We start from the raw sequence: 16,286 nt of genomic DNA, 5'->3' as shown, positions 1-16,286 counted from the left end.
ATATGGGACATACATTGTTTTAGCAGTACTTTCAGAATGTTTGTTTACATTTGTATTACTACCAGACTTGGATTACAACTATTAATATTGTGAGTAGAATAATGGAAAAACATGGTGAAAGGTTTTAGTCAGCTCATTTTGCTCGAATGTCTTCATATCACACACACACCCCACCCCCACCACCCCCACCCCTTAATGCAAAGATCTACTCCAGAACGAGGGGGGGGGGGGGTACTTCACTCATCTGACCCTCCATCTTGTACGATTAGGTTTGAACGTTCTGGGTTTTTCTATCATGTTTTTTCTCTATGATCTTTATTTCAACTAATAGTCTACGTGGCTTCAAAAAACGTAAAATGCAACAGGTGCGTTGCTACACGTTGAATATAATTGGCGCGACTTGTGTACCTTTTTAACCCTGTTCCAATTACAGCCACAAATAAAAACAGATTTGGCAATGCGAGCTGATTTCGAGTCGTGTGTGTATTTGATTTGAGTGGGCTAACGAAACAGCTGGTCTGCATGCAATTTAAATTCGCTACGTCTGCAATGTTTATAATACAGAAATATGAAATATATGCCTTTATTTTTATATTTATGTCAGTGTTTTGGTCGATGTCGAAACAGTTATGATTTATACAATATCTATGTCATTTGTAAATGGAGTTGTCTGCTAATTGCTAATAAAACTGATTTCGGTCTCATTTAAATGGCTTTAGTATAAAATGTTATTGCTCTGTAATTCTCTCTCTCTCTCTCTCTCTCTCTCTCTCTCTCTCTCTCTCTCTCTCTCTCTCTCTCTCTCTCTCTCTCTCTCCTTTTCTCTTCTTTCTCACACACACATTGTGTCTGTCTGTCTGTCTGACTATCTATCTATCTATCTATCTATCTATCTCTTCCACGTTTTTGTGAGTAAATAATGTATATAAACTGCATAATAGCATATACAAAGATGGTGGTTTTTTAACTGGGTATACATAATGAATTTTGTTTGCATTTAAATGTAAAATGGAGAATGACATTTTGTTTTAATTGTATTGCTAGCAGAAACTGAGTTTGTTAATGGGAATTTGTATTTCTGCTGTACGTTCGCAGTGAAAGGTGCCAAATTATCAGCAAGCAACATTACTACTTTAAAATATTTTTAAAACCGGTCGTGCAGCCATCTTAAGTGAATAAACAAAACCAGATGTCATGCGCAGACTACAGTTCCTGTTAATCGGATACGCATTACCAGGTGGGTAGGTATTGGGTTAATTACGGTAAATAGCTAAATAAAGAGCAAAACATTCTAACAATCATACGAAAGGTCGTCCGGTTAGCAATAGGGAACGTTTGTACTCACAAACACTGCTATCCTGCAAACAGCAAAACACAACACACGGCCTTTGATATGGCAGTCATTGGGACAAGCACACTGGCTTTGGTTGTGCCGTGGTTAAGCCATTGGACTTTAGGTTGGTAGTTACTTGGTTCGCATCTCAGTACCGGCTCCCACACAGAGCGAGTTTTAACGACTCAATGGGACCTCTACACTCTCTTCTCCCTCACTAACCATTAACAATTAATCATTAACCCTCTGTCCTGGACAGGCAGCCCAAACAGCTGAGGTATGTGCCCGCGACAGCGTGATTGAACTATTTGAACCTTAATTGGATATAAGCACGAAAATACACTATGAAATATGAAAATGGAACAAGCATAACGAAAGGACCAAATAAGTGAGAAAATGAGGTAGAGACGGCTGGCCCCTAGCGACACCTAGAATCCAAACTGTAGCTCATTCCAGCAGAAGGAAACTTTGGAAATAGTTAAGAGTCTCATCCATATAAACATCATTTCGTTAAAGTCTTCAGACATTGTTAAAGGGCGGGACGTAGCCCAATGGTAAAGCGCTCGCCTGATGCTTGGTCGGTCTAGGATCGATCTCTGTCAGTGGGCCCATTGGGCCATTTCTATTTCCAGGCAGTGCACCACGACTGGTATATCAAAGACCGTGGAATGTGCTATCCTGTTCATAGGATGGTGCATATAAAAGATCCCGTGCTACCAATCAAAAACAAATGTGGCGGGTTTCCTGTATAAGAATGTATGTCAAAATTACCAAATGTTTGACACCTAATAGCCGATGATTAATAAATCAATGTGTTCTAGTGGTGTCGTTAAACAAAAAACAAACTTTAACATTTTTAAAAGTCTTCCAGCTATTCGGTTATGTTAAAACAGTCGTGAGGCACTACGACGCAAGCACCTGACGTGAGCGCTCTACCGAATGAGCTATAGGTCCCGCCCCACTCTTCTGTGTACAATAGCCAGTATCATTAACCGTCTAGCGCGTGTCAAACCGTCGCAGCAAGGCACTTTCTTCAACGTTTATGGACATTAAAACAACCACGATCACAATGGGTGTACAGAAATGAATACAGTACAAAAGAAACTGCAAGTTTCAACCAGACGAACTGTATATTATTTGTTAGAGAACTGTGTACCTAAAGGGTGTATACCATCAACTCAAGTTACTGAGACGACAATAGTAGTGGCTAAAACAGCTACACGAAGCGTTTCAGTCAGCATGTACATCATAAATATAAATATTACCTAGTAACCACCCCTCACCCTTAAAGTAAATCAGAACAAAATTAGGGGTTAAGTTGCTCGTGTCAGACATAACGGGATCCGCGTTTTTGACTGCCCTAGTCCTCGCACACAAAAAAAAAATTGTCATCTTATTTTGGGTAGGACCCTGGCGTACGAGACGGAAGTTCTGGAGCAAATCCTCAAATTTGGGCAAAAATGATGAAGATATTCGAGCAAAATAAGCTGACCAGAAACCTTTTCACCATATATTTCCATACTTCTATTCACAATATTAGTTGTAATCCAGGTTTTAAAAATGCTTTATGATTCATTTACAGCCGTATATAGCTCTTTAGTAGTAATGCTAATATGAATAAACGTTGTTATCCAGATTCGGGCGATGGTTCATTGACACTAGTTCAAAATAAATGACAGCAAGTTACTGGCCAGTAGAACTAACATTGTATGACAACAAACACTCTAACATGTATCACCAATGACAGGACTGGCAGCGTTAACTGTGGAAGCAAAAGTTAGGTGCACCTTGAACGTCACCTTGCTCCGATACTATTTGGTGTACTACTACCATAAACCGGCCTCGGTGGCGTCGTGGCAGGCCATCGGTCTACAGGCTGGTAGGTACTGGGTTCGGATCCCAGTCGAGGCATGGGATTTTTAATCCAGATACCGACTCCAAACCCCGAGTGAGTGCTCCGCAAGGCTCAATGGGTAGGTGTAAACCACTTGCACCGACCAGTGATCCATAACTGGTTCAACAAAGGCCATGGTTTGTGCTATCCTGCCTGTGGGAAGCGCAAATAAAAGATCCCTTGCTGCCTGTCGTAAAAAAGAGTAGCCTATGTGGCGACAGCAGGTTTCCTCTAAAAACAGTGTCAGAATGACCATATGTTTGACGTCCAATAGCCGATGATAAGATTAAAAATCAATGTGCTCTAGTGGCGTCGTTAAATAAAACAAACTTTACTTTACTACCATAAAGAATGTATTTTAGAGTTCTATGGGGGCGGGGTATATTCCAGTGATAAAACACACACTCGATGCGCGGTCGGTTAGGGGATCGATCCCTGTCGGTTGGTCCATTGGTATATCAAAGACCGTGGTATGTGATATCCTATCTGTGAGATGGTGCATATAAAAGATAGCTTGCTACTAATGGAAAAATGCTGCTGGTTCCCTCTCTAAGACTATATGTCAAAATTACCAAATGTTTGATATCTAATAGCCGATGAGCAATACATCAATATGCTCTAGTGGTGTCGTTAACCAACAAAAAAACTTTAATTTTAAATTTCTATAAGTACGGGACCCAGTGCTGTACGGAACGTACCATGCAGACTCGTGTTCGAGCTCTGGGTATGTTACTGCGGCTGATAATCAAGTTATGTAGCTGTGGGTGATTGCACGTCCATACCGCGTCGGGATATCTGATAACTAATCTTCGCAACTCACTTTGAACGTCTGTCCGTTTTGTGAGAACCCAGCAGTCTGCTATTCTATCACACGAAAGGTTTTACCCAACAACATCTTATTCATAAGGGCTGTTTCAGTGATCAGCACACGGGGATGCTGGGGTGCGTTGGAGGCAATGGTTGGTTTATATAGAATACTAAACGTGCTTGCCTGTCACACCATTTTTTATGAAATGAGTGAACAGTTTTGGTATACCAAAACACTGTATACGAGTTACATAAAAATGGTATGACAGGCAAGCTTGTTTAGTATTTTATTTATATAACAACTGCCAGAGGGCAAATCTAGCAGTTTATTAAAGGCCGTGGTATGTGCTATCCTGTCTATGGGATGGTGCATATAAAAGATCCCTTGTTACTAATGGAAAAATGTAGCGGGTTTCCTCTCTAAGACTATATATCAACTTACCAAATGTTCGACATCCAATAGTCGGTGATTAATAAATCAGTGTGCTCTAGTGGTGTCGTTAAACAAAACAAACTTCTTCTTCTTCTATCGAAAACACTAATAGTGTGACGTGTGGCCTACGCTGGGCTTTCCAACGAAAATACAACCGCCGTATAGATAGGCAGCCCGCATTACCCGAGGCTGTATAACACGACCGTCGTATCTATAGCCACTTCTATGTTTATCGACAAAGATGGCTACGTCCATTGCGGTTGTATTTATGAAATTCGTTTTGTACGCAATATTTTGCACGATGTGTATACGGTAATCGACTGGACATGAGTGCAAGAACATTCATGTAAAGTGTAGCACTGGATAAGTTCAAAGAAGGCTGTCGACAGTGCAGATCGAAAGAGGATACGATCGGAAACTGTTAACAAGGTCTTGTGCGTTATATTATAGATTACCGGCCTCGGTGGCGTCGTGGTTAGGCCATCGGTCTACAGGCTGGTAGGTACTGGGTTCAGATTCCAGTCGAGGAATGGGATTTTTAATCCAGATACCGACTCCAAACCCTGAGATAGTGCTCCACAAGGCTCAATGGGTAGGTGTAAAACCACTTGCACCGACCAGTGATCCATAACTGGTTCAACACTGGCCATAGTTTGTGCTATTCTGCCTGTGGGAAGCGCAAATAAAAGATATCATGCTGCCTGTCGTAAAAGAGGCGACAGCGGGTTTCCTCTATAAAAAAATTAAAAAAACAGTGTCAGAATGACCATATGTTTGACGTCCAATAGCCGATGATAAGATAAAAAAATCAATGTGCTCTAGTGGCGTCGTTAATAAAACAAACTTTTTTTTATATATTATAGATTGTGCAGCTGGTATTGGCAGACTTTAGCTGAGCTCTCTTCCTAGAACAATACTGTTCTACTAGATCCGTCACTAATGAACATTTTGGGGAATGTATTTCGCAAATATAGGAAGGGTCGTAGTAAACTTTAATTTGGTGGACGGTGCCCCGGAAGAGGCAGTAGAAACTGAATGAATAATTTGTATGAAGATTCGAGGACGTGAAACATACCCCTTTTCTCGTGAAGGAAAACATTTCTCACAGAGTGCTTGTTGGATCGACCGCCCTCTATGTACTTTGACGTTTTCCCATTCTAACCAGTGGTCAATGACTGGCGCATTAAAGGCCGTGATGTGTTCTCCCCTGTCTATGGAATAGTACAATTAAAATTATCAGAGTCGTTTTCAATTCAAAACTGCTATCACAAAAGTAATTGTAGGGAAAGACCATGTGTTGATATATTCATTGTCATTTTCTATATTCATTCGCGGCCGATTTGAAGTATTTTGGCGGAGAAATGTTTTTATTGTTAACTACACGTGCTTTATTTGTTTTAAACCCAGAACCTCAACCTAGAATTGTTTTGTGGGGAGGTTAGGTCAACAGATCTGGACCCCACTTTATTTATTTTTTCGCTTTCTTTCTTTCTTTCTTTCTTTCTTTCTTCTTGTTTAACACCCAATAACAGATGTATTTTTCGTGCTGGGGTGTCGTTAAAACCATTCATTCATTCATTCATTCATTCATTCATTCATTCATTCATTTTTCCTCTTCAATTGAGATTTCTTATTTTTCTGTCAAAGTTATAGAACCGAATTTACGACGCCTGTTTTTCTTAGACGTAGGTGTTCAAGCATTGTCAGAAAGAAATGTTTTATTTAACGACGCACTCAACACATTTTATTTACGGTTATATAGCGTCAGACATATGGTTAAGGACCACACAGATTTGGAGAGGAAACCCGCTGTCGCCACATAGGCTACTCTTTTACGACAGACAGCAAGGGATCTTTTATTTGCGTTTCCCACAGGCAGGATAGCACAAACCATGGCCTTTGTTGAACCAGTTATGGATCACTGGTCGGTGCAAGTGGTTTACACCTACCCATTGAGCCTTGCGGAGCACTCACTCAGGGTTTGGAGTCGGTATCTGAATTAAAAATCCCATGCCTCGACTGGGATCCGAACCCAGTACCTACCAGCCTGTAGACCGATGGCCTGCCACGACGCCACCGAGGCCGGTATAAGCATTGTCAGTGTATATAGTTACACGCGTGTAGGACATTAACAGGTTAAATTGTAAATTCGGCTCATAATGTTTATGTTACTGTTGAACGACACCTTCTCAGACAGGATCGTATTATCTGGTTTCATAGGCAGTTTCCAGAGGCGGATCTAGGGGGCCCAGGGGCCCGAGCCCCCCCCCCCTAAATTTTGCGACAGTTATAATTTTATTATATATTAATTTTTTTTAAATTTACAATCCCCCTCCAGGCTCCCCCAAAGTTCCTTTGGCATTCCGCCTCAAGTCATTGGGGCCCCCTCTAAATGGATTTTCTGGATCCGCCACTGGTCTCATTAATTTTAGATTTTCACATTTACTCTTGACACAAACCCCCACTCCCCCGCATCCCACGCCTTAAAAATTCCTGGACCCGTCTCTAGTTAAGTGCTGTACCCAGTGTCTCCCCACAACTCCCTGGTACCTCCATACGGTTAACCTTCGTCTATGTACCTCTCCTTACTTCCAACTTCAAACAGGTTTTTTTTTCTTCTTCTTCTTCTTCTACTTCTTTTCTCGCAGCAGTTTACGATTTCGCACTATAACGACTTGTAAATGATTTAAATGCTTGACAAAGATAGAGCACAGCACGACTGTTAGTTTTATTTCTTCAAGGACATGACTTTTTACAAAGAAAGCCTGGTCCTACTAAACACAGGCATTAGATTCAGACACGGGTTGGGGGGGAAAAAGAGAAGCATTTTATATTAATGCGTGTGTGAATGCCTGATAGATCTGGAAATGCTATAATTACTTAGTCTGAACGAGAGAAACACGGATACGGAATTTCGTTTTAGTGCATCTCTAATGGGTTCGATGATGAGAGAGATGAGAGAAGGAACTCTCGTGTAGTTCGCTTCTGATATTTAGAACGTATTTTCTCAGCCCCCACCGCTTACTCCTGCCATAAACTAAAACCTTTACACCGCGGCGTCACTACGCTAGCAACAGTCACTGCTAATATTAATATAACAAATGACAGACTCACTTCACCCACTCAACATTTCGCGCTGAACATTAAATAAATTGCAAGCTGTTAAAACGTACAATATGCTTACCTGTTGTTGTTCGAATATCGTCCACTCCGTAACGGCTGGTCCTGCACGTTGCGAGTTTTTGTCTCCCGCCCGTGTATGTGAGTGTGTGAGTGTGTGTGAGTTTCCAGTGTTGCCAGTTAATGACTGAACGGTCGGATGGGAGGAGTTATTTTCCGTTATGATCTGTCAGAAATCGTGTATGTGTTTAGCAGTGTCGCGGATAGCGAGAAGGGTAAGAGGGGGAGGAGGGACGTTCTGCCCTTCTGTCATCTTCATTATTGAAAGCTAATTCTTCTCTCGTTAATGACAATGCCAGTGGTGTAACCCCCCTATCCATTAATGACAATTCCGGTGGAGTACCCCCCTCTCCCATTAATGGCAATGCCAGTGGTGTAACCCCCATTAATAACAATGCCAGTGGAGTACCCCCCCCCCCCCATTAATGACAATGCCAGTGGAGTACCCCTATTAATGACAATGCCAGTGAAGTAACCCCCTCATTAATGACAATGCCAGTGGAGTAACTCCCCATTAATGGCAATACCAATGGAGTACCCCCCCCCCCATTAATGACAATGCCAGTGGAGTACCCTCCCCGCCCCCATTAATGACAGTGCCAGTGGAGTAACCCCCCATTAATGACAATGCCAGTGGAATAACCCCCACCCCATTAATGACAATGCCAGTGGAGTAAACCCCTCCCCCATATTAATGACAATTCCAGTGTCTCGTCAGTAACTTCCATACTAATAGTTACTAAGCAGGAGACAAAACACAAACAAAAGAAACTTAGTTTTAATTATTCATTTGAGCAGGTGCTATTGGGTGCCAAACAAAGGTAAATATATGAATGAAGTAATAATTGAATAATCAATATAAAAATTAAAAAGTTAAAATACTTCACTATTACCAGTTCTAAGTTTGAGTAGCCTTATAAGATGTGTATATTTTCGTCAAAATATTTGCATAATCGTGTTTCTTTTTGTTTTGCTTACAGCTAATTCCAGGCTAGTAACTTATTAAAGCTACAAATGCATATAATACACTCAATTTACTCCCATGGGTAAATTTTCTTATGACACATATATGCATGTACTCACATGAGTATATTTACTTGAATGCAAGTAAATACATTTACATGAATAGACCAGTGCGTGCGCTTGGGGAAGTTAATGCACCTGAATGCACCTGCACTCCTCTTGAGTGTGTCGGCTGAGTCATTGATACAACTGTTGCAGGTAAGGGGATGAGGGTATGCGTTGTCTTGACTGCACGTGCACATTATGGCCTCAGACCACAATTAATTTCGCTATATGTTTCTATATAGCCTTAGTGGCTATAACATTTTTATTAATATCAGCAGGCCCGTGAAGTTTTGTATGTACCTTTGCCTGCATGGGGGACACATACCCTGAAAAGGACAACCCCTGTTGTCCAGCTCTTTCTCCCAGCATATTGGTTTAAACAGACACACCCTCTAAACCAGGTCGGAGTACACCCATTTTACACAAAAAGCACTACTTTTGCATGGGCCGGAATTACCACAAACAAGTCTTTAATGTCAACAAGTTACACATGTTTACAAACTACATGCTATCCCCTGTCACTTCAGTCAAACAGGTGCCACTTCATAGCTGTCTGCCATGAAATAATCACAGTCAAACAGCAGACTACTTGCGCGGTCAAATTTCCGGATTTTGGACAACCAAATGGGAAGATAACTGTAATCTGAGGCCTTATGACATTCCTCTCGCTGCGACATGGTAAAAGTAGTTTATTAATAGCATAATGTGGTGAATGTCGGTGGACCCATTGGGCTATTTCTCGTTCCAGTCAGTGCTCCACAACCGGTGTAACAAAGGCAGTGGTATGTACTATCCTGTCTGTGGAATGGTACATATAAAAGATCCCTTGCTGCTAATCGAAAAGAGTAGCCCATGAAGTGGCGACAGCGGGTTTCCTCTCTTAATATATGTGTGGTCCTTAACCATATGTCTGACGCCATATAACCGTAAATAAAATGTGTTGAGTGCGTCGTTAAATAAAACATGTCCTTCCTCTTGAGTGAGTCATTGATATAAGTGTTGCAAATAAGGGGATGAGGGTATGTGTTGTCTTGTCTGCACGTGAACATTATGGCATATTTTTCGCTGCGACATGGTAAGAGTAGCTTATTAATAGCATAATGTGGTGAATGCAGACACGGGATAGGCTATATCGTCTTCATCGTTAGCACTAAAACTATCACATCGATCGCAGCGGTAGCAGTACTTGTTTCGATGAGAAACAAGTGGATATCTAGTTTATTTTTTAGTCTAGCATAAAAACATATTTCATTACATGTTCATGTGTGCGTAAGATATATAGTCATCCCTCTTCGGGCAGGCACCTATCTTAAGACGCAATCTTTTTTACTGTCCAAATCATTTAATATAGTAAAACAAACAGCCAAGTGGTCTACTTAAAGCAGCCAGAGAGAGAGAGAGAGAGAGAGAGAGAGAGAGAGAGAGAGAGAGAGAGAGAGAGAGAGAGAGAGAGAGAGAGAGAGAGAGAGAGAGAGAGAGAGAAAGAGATACAGACAGACTGACAGACAGAGACAGACTGACAGACAGACAGACACACAGAGAGACAGAGACTGACAAATTAAGTGCACCACTTCGCAGTTTTCCGCAGGTTCGTATACTTTCTATTTTTTGTATACCCAGATAGCCTTATCGTGTGTTATCGATTTAAATACCTTAGAATATCTGCCCTACTGTGATGACCCGGTCGCCACATCCAGTGAAATAAGTACAAACAAATTCGATTGCTCTGTGATGTACATGATTGTGTATTAGTTAACTGCAAGCACAAGCGCAGTAAATACGTTTTAGATGGAATAGACGTTTAAATTTCTTTTCAACCTCATTTTTTTGAATATGTAAGAAACAGAATATTACACTCGTTCGCGTTAAGGTGCTCAGTGGTAAAGCGTCCGCTTGATGCGCGGTCGGTCTGGGATCGATTCCCGTCGGTGGGCCCATTGGGCTATTTCTCGTTCCAGCCAGTGCACCACGACTGGTATATCAAAGGCCGTGGTATGTGCTATTCTGTCTGTGGGAAAGTGCATATAAAATATCTCTTGCTACTAATGGAACAAATGTAGCGGGTTAAGACTATATGTCAAAATTACCAAATGTTTGACATCCAATAGCCTATTATTAATAAAACAATGTGCTCTAGTGGTGTCGTTAAACAAAACAACCTTTGTTCCCGTTAAATACCATTTATTTTACAACTCGATGCTTAAAAACGTATCCTGGAAATGGGTTCCTCACGTTAGATATGTTTTGAAACAACGTAAGTACATAACATTTTACGGCCTATCATATAATATTCTCTATTTAACCAAGGATTCCTTGAAAAACAAAATTAGATCCAATGGCAGCACATTTCTTACAATGGAAATAAACTCGAGACGGTTCCTTTAATGGTTCAAACGATAACGAGTGGAATCTAGTATTTATAGTTATTTATTACATATAGATGTAAAAATGGAACTATGGCCAGTTAATAGTAATACTTGTCTTTTTTTAATTTAAACTTTTCTAATTTAATCGTCAAATGCTGGTGGTGGACTAGTAGTACAATTAGCTGTTTGAAACAGTTCTACACTAATGGGTTTTCAGCGGCGGTTAGTAAACTGTTTGCCATAACTCTATGAATACTCTTTTGTGTATAAAAATATACCAGACAGTGGCATATCTATGAACACCACAGATAAGATCGGATTTTCAATTACTAAATGTATACTTTCAATTACTGTTTACAGTTACACACAAAAAAAGTTGTTAAAATGATAAAGTTATAATTATATAAAAACTTATCGGATATCACATAGAAATGTTTTATAATCAGCTCTCTCTCGCGCTTTCTGTGTCTTTCTCTGTTGCTCTCTCTCTCTCTCTCTCTCTCTCTCTCTCTCTCTCTCTCTCTCTCTCTCTCTCTCTCTCTCTCTCTCTCTCTCTCTCTCTCTCTCTCTCTCTCTCTTGTAAATGGAAAGAAAGAAAGAAATGTTTTATTTAACGACGCACTCAACACATTCTATTTACGGTTATATGGCGTCAGACATATGGTTAAGGACCACACAGATTTTGAGAGGAAACCCGCTGTCGCCACTACATGGGCTACTCTTTCCGATTAGCAGCAAGGGATCTTTTATTTGCGCTTCCCACAGGCAGGATAGCACAAACCATGGCCTTTGTTGAACCAGTTATGGATCACTGGTCGGTACAAGTGGTTTACATCTACCCATTGAGCCTTGCGGAGCACTCGCTCAGGGTTTGGAGTCGGTATCTGGATTAAAAATCCCATGCCTCGACTGGGATCCGAACCCAGTACTTACCAGCCTATAGACCGATGGCCTAACCACGAAAAAACGCCACCGAGGCCGGTCCCTCTTGTAAATGGGGTTGTGGAATGTTTCAATGCACATTAACTGCTCATGTATGTAATATAAATTATATGCGTGTAGAAAAAAAAAACCCAGTGAGGATGGGCATGTGTTTTCTCGTCATGGTCAGCGTATATTATGTGGAGTGGGATCTTGGTCAGTCGGTAGGGCACTTGTCTGAGGTGCTTGGGTCAAAGGATCGAATCCCCATCGTGGACATGTTGTCTGGTTGTGTTTTCCCGTCCCAACCAGTGCCCCACGACTGATATATTAAAGGATATGGCATGTGCTGCCCTGTGTAGGGGGTGCATATAAAATATCTCTTGTTTGTTGCTGCTAATGGAAAATGTTGCGGGTTTCCTCTAAGATTACATGTCAGAATTACCAAATGTTTGACATCAAATAGATAATGATTAATAAATCATTGTCCTTTTTTTATCCACATGTGGGTAGACTGGACTGTATCAAGTCAAAAATACCAGGGTGCAAGTAAAATTAAATTTTAAATGAAGAGAAAAATCTGGACACTGTAATATAATCTTCATCAGCTAGACAAAACTAAAAGACAACGATACGTTTTGGGGGTGGCTTGGGGACTGCCCCGCTCCTCTCTATTTTGCTGTGCGTTTTCATGCTACATTGGGAAATCTTCAGGTAGTACTAAACCAAATACCTTCCGGCTGGGTCAGTGTTAGAGTTGCACCCAGCCTTTGATAGAGAAGTGAACACCACAAGTCCTGTGATTGGTGATAAATGTGAGTGTGTTGGTTGTAAAAAAAAATACTTTCATCCAGGTCAAAAAATAATGTAATTTTATTTCATCTAGTATCACTGTGTCAAGTAGTCTTGTGCTTAAAACATGTATTGGGTCCCTGTAAAAAAAAGTACTCGAATTTTGTGCGGAACTAGGGTAGTCATAGACGCTACGCGTTATCTCCGAAATGAGCAGCTTGACCCCCATTTTTTTCTGATTCACTTTAAGGGTGAGGTGTGGTAGTATTTATATCTATGGCGTTTATGTCGATTGATATGCTGCAGGTAGAAGTTTTAGACACATATGTTACTATCGTCGTCTATGGGATGTGATTTGGTAGTATACACTCTTCAATACTCTCAGCCCACCCCCCAATATCTTAGCACTTCGTGGTAAAGTGCCATCCCATACACAGGTGTAACATAAGGGAAAGTGAAAATTGTAATTGTTAACGACGTAAAGCGCTGTTGACGACCAAGTATGCGTTAAGGACAGGTAGCCGGATATAGCTCGCTGGTGGAGCTTAACTTCCGCTACAGGTGTGATGGATTCCAGGATCCACCCACCTCGGTGAACTAAATGGCTGCAACACGAGAGCATCTCCTGGCAGGGAATAAGAAAAGGTGCCCGTCTTAACGTACATTTTTTTTTTTTTTTAACTTAAAACTTCTCTTTTTATCTAGCTAGAGAAAACCTTTGGTTACTGTGCACTGAATGTTTGGGGTTTTTTTCTTCTTTTTAAAAATTATTTTTAACACGCCGTTATTTTCAAGGAGACACTATGTAGAAAATGTAGTAAAGTGACTTGTGTGAGGGTATAAAAAAGCAACTGGATGTTTGGATCCTATTACATGATGAAATTAAAATGTTGGCAGTCGTTACTTTAAAAATTTATCGTCTAAAAATATACTAGTCACAACAAGTTAAGGGCCAGTATCGAAATTGACCTTCTTCAAATAAATAAATAATAATACTAAATCATGGTTGGTGGTAGGTAATGAAAACTAGGTTACAAATATGAATAATATGAATAAAGCATTTCAGATTGCATGGACATGAGCCTTTTAATCACAGCTTGTATGGTTGCCGGTAGAAAGTATATGGCAAAATGCAAAAAACTTAAATTGTTTGACTTCAATCTAATTAAAATTAGCTCCACTGGTTAATTACTATTACCTGTGGATCCAACAGCACCCCGTTGGAGCTCATGTCCAGTTGACCTTTCATTCGACCAATCAAAACCTTACTTGCAAAATCATGCCAGTGATTTTAAAAGAATTTGAAAACATTCGAGATTATGCCGAGGGTATACGAAATGATTCGGGTGAATTACGAAGTATGCCGGAAACTAATTTCAATATAAAATTTTATGTAAAATTCGTTTCAAGACAAAAAAACAAAAACGTGATGGTATAGCCATAAAATCTGTTTATACTAGTATACAATCCAGAGTTTATTACTGCACTTTTCCCCCTGTTTTTTAATGTTGAACTAGACCAACAAGTTCGCCTATTGCATAAATAGTATCGTTCGATATTTTTAGAATTTGTATGCTCCCAAATAACGCTAAAAAAGGCGAAGTGTAATTGGTCGATATTTAAATTGTTATTTATAGATGAAATTTTTTATTTATAGATGAAATGTCTCCTGGACATGGGAGTCCACGCAATGCTGTTTGATCTACTGGTAGACCAGCAGAGTTAATTTTAATCAGATTGGTTTGACTTTTTAAAACTTTTTTTCTGACTAAGCATGGCACCTGACTGAAAACTGCTTGGTGCTCGTGAAACTCTTTTTCATGTCAACACTTTTTATGTTTGATTAGGTTTGCGAAGGTATAAGTTTCTTTGCAATCTGGCTTCGGATAACCATGCCACTAAAACGTAAACTGAGCATTCTGGATTGTGGTCGAGCTCTGCCATGTCTGAATAATGGCGTACCCATGAGACGGCCTCAGACCATAATTAATTTCGCTATGTTTCTATAATATAGCCTTAGTGGCTATAACATTTTTATTAATATCAGCAGGCCCGTGAAGTGTTGTATGTACCTTTGCCTGCATGGGGGACACATACCCTGAAAAGGACAACCCCTGTTGTCCAGCTCTTTCTCCCAGCATATTGGTTTAAACAGACACACCCTCTAAACCAGGCCGGAGTACACCCATTTTACACAAAAAGCACTACTTTTGCATGGGCCGGAATTACCACAAACAAGTCTTCAATGTCGATAAGTTACACATGTTTACAAACTACATGCTATCCCCTGTCACTTCAGTCAAACAGTTGCCACTTCATAGCTGTCTGCCATGAAATAATCACAGTCAAACAGCAGACTACTTGCGCGGTCAAATTTCCGGATTTTGGACAACCAAATGGGAAGATAACTGTAATCTGAGGCCAGACAGTGTAAGTGAGCCATTCCGTCATCCTTTGATTGTGACAGAGTTCCTGTACCACCGGTACAGCGAATGGCCTACCCCTCTCAGACGCAGTGTCCACGTGGCCCTTAACTTCTTGTGACTGGTATATCTGGAGGTACCGTTTGCCCCACCCCGCTGCTAGTTACGGCCCCGATATGGATCAACACATCCTAACAATGTGCGGAGGTGTCATCAAACAAATACTTCTGAAGGGTGGAGTACTCTGTCTGGCTCCGCAACAAAATTGTGAGAGAAAAAAAATATAACAGACTTTGAAATTACATAAAGTTCATGCCAATTACTAGACTTCGTGTTGGGACATGTTTATGCCCAGGCGCGGTTCTAAAGCAAGGTCTTTTTAAAAATCACGCAAAGTAATTAGTATACTACATGCAAATTGAAAATAACTTATCTTTCTCTCGGGGGTGGGGGGGGGGGGGGGGGGGTGGGGGGGGGGGGGGGGTACGTAGCTCAGTGGTAAAGTACTCGTCTGATGCGCGGCCGGTCTAGGATTGATATCACCAACGGCTATTTCTCGTCTCAGCCAGTGCATCACGACTGGTATATAAAAGGCCGTGGTGTGTGCTATCATGTCTGTGGGATGGCACATACAAAAGATCCCTTGCTACTAATGAAAAAATGCAGCAGGTTTCTTCTCTAATACAATATGTCTGTATAAATCTGTGAATCAGTTCTATATATTGTACAATATAATCTTCCGATAAATAATTCTGAAACATAAATACACATAATTTAATATTCTATACATTTAGTTTTGTCCAATTATTCCACTTTTCTTTAAAAATTATTGCTCTGTTATTTATTGGTGTTTTAATACAAACTTGATTACACTTAGAATACAGGTTTTAAAATATACGTTTAATATTTATCATGCATGTAGCTGAAGAAAATTGTTTTATTATATATTTTTTCAAAACAAACGATGAAATAAGATCTTGCTCAGTACATGGTTAACAACGTAACGCGTGCACACAAATGCGTATTTTAATTATTGCAAATATCCGTGCACCATATTACACTGTCATTC

At 40.4% G+C, this 16,286-nt stretch overlaps 1 protein-coding gene across 1 annotated transcript in view; it reads right to left on the bottom strand.

Annotated features, from left to right (window-relative positions):
* Positions 1 to 7,749, bottom strand: part of LOC121384765 (cholinesterase 2-like) — a 39,133-nt gene extending 31,384 nt beyond the window's left edge. Inside the window, exon 1 of the mRNA XM_041515309.1 lies at positions 7,652 to 7,749. The gene's annotated coding sequence lies outside the window, so the exon portion shown is untranslated. The remainder of the gene's footprint in view (positions 1 to 7,651) is intronic.
* Between the last annotated feature and the right edge of the window lie 8,537 nt (positions 7,750 to 16,286).

Source organism: Gigantopelta aegis, chromosome 10, assembly GCF_016097555.1.
Source record: "Gigantopelta aegis isolate Gae_Host chromosome 10, Gae_host_genome, whole genome shotgun sequence".
NCBI classification, from domain to species: Eukaryota; Metazoa; Mollusca; class Gastropoda; order Neomphalida; family Peltospiridae; genus Gigantopelta; species Gigantopelta aegis.
This window is presented reverse-complemented; position numbering and strand designations above follow the sequence as displayed.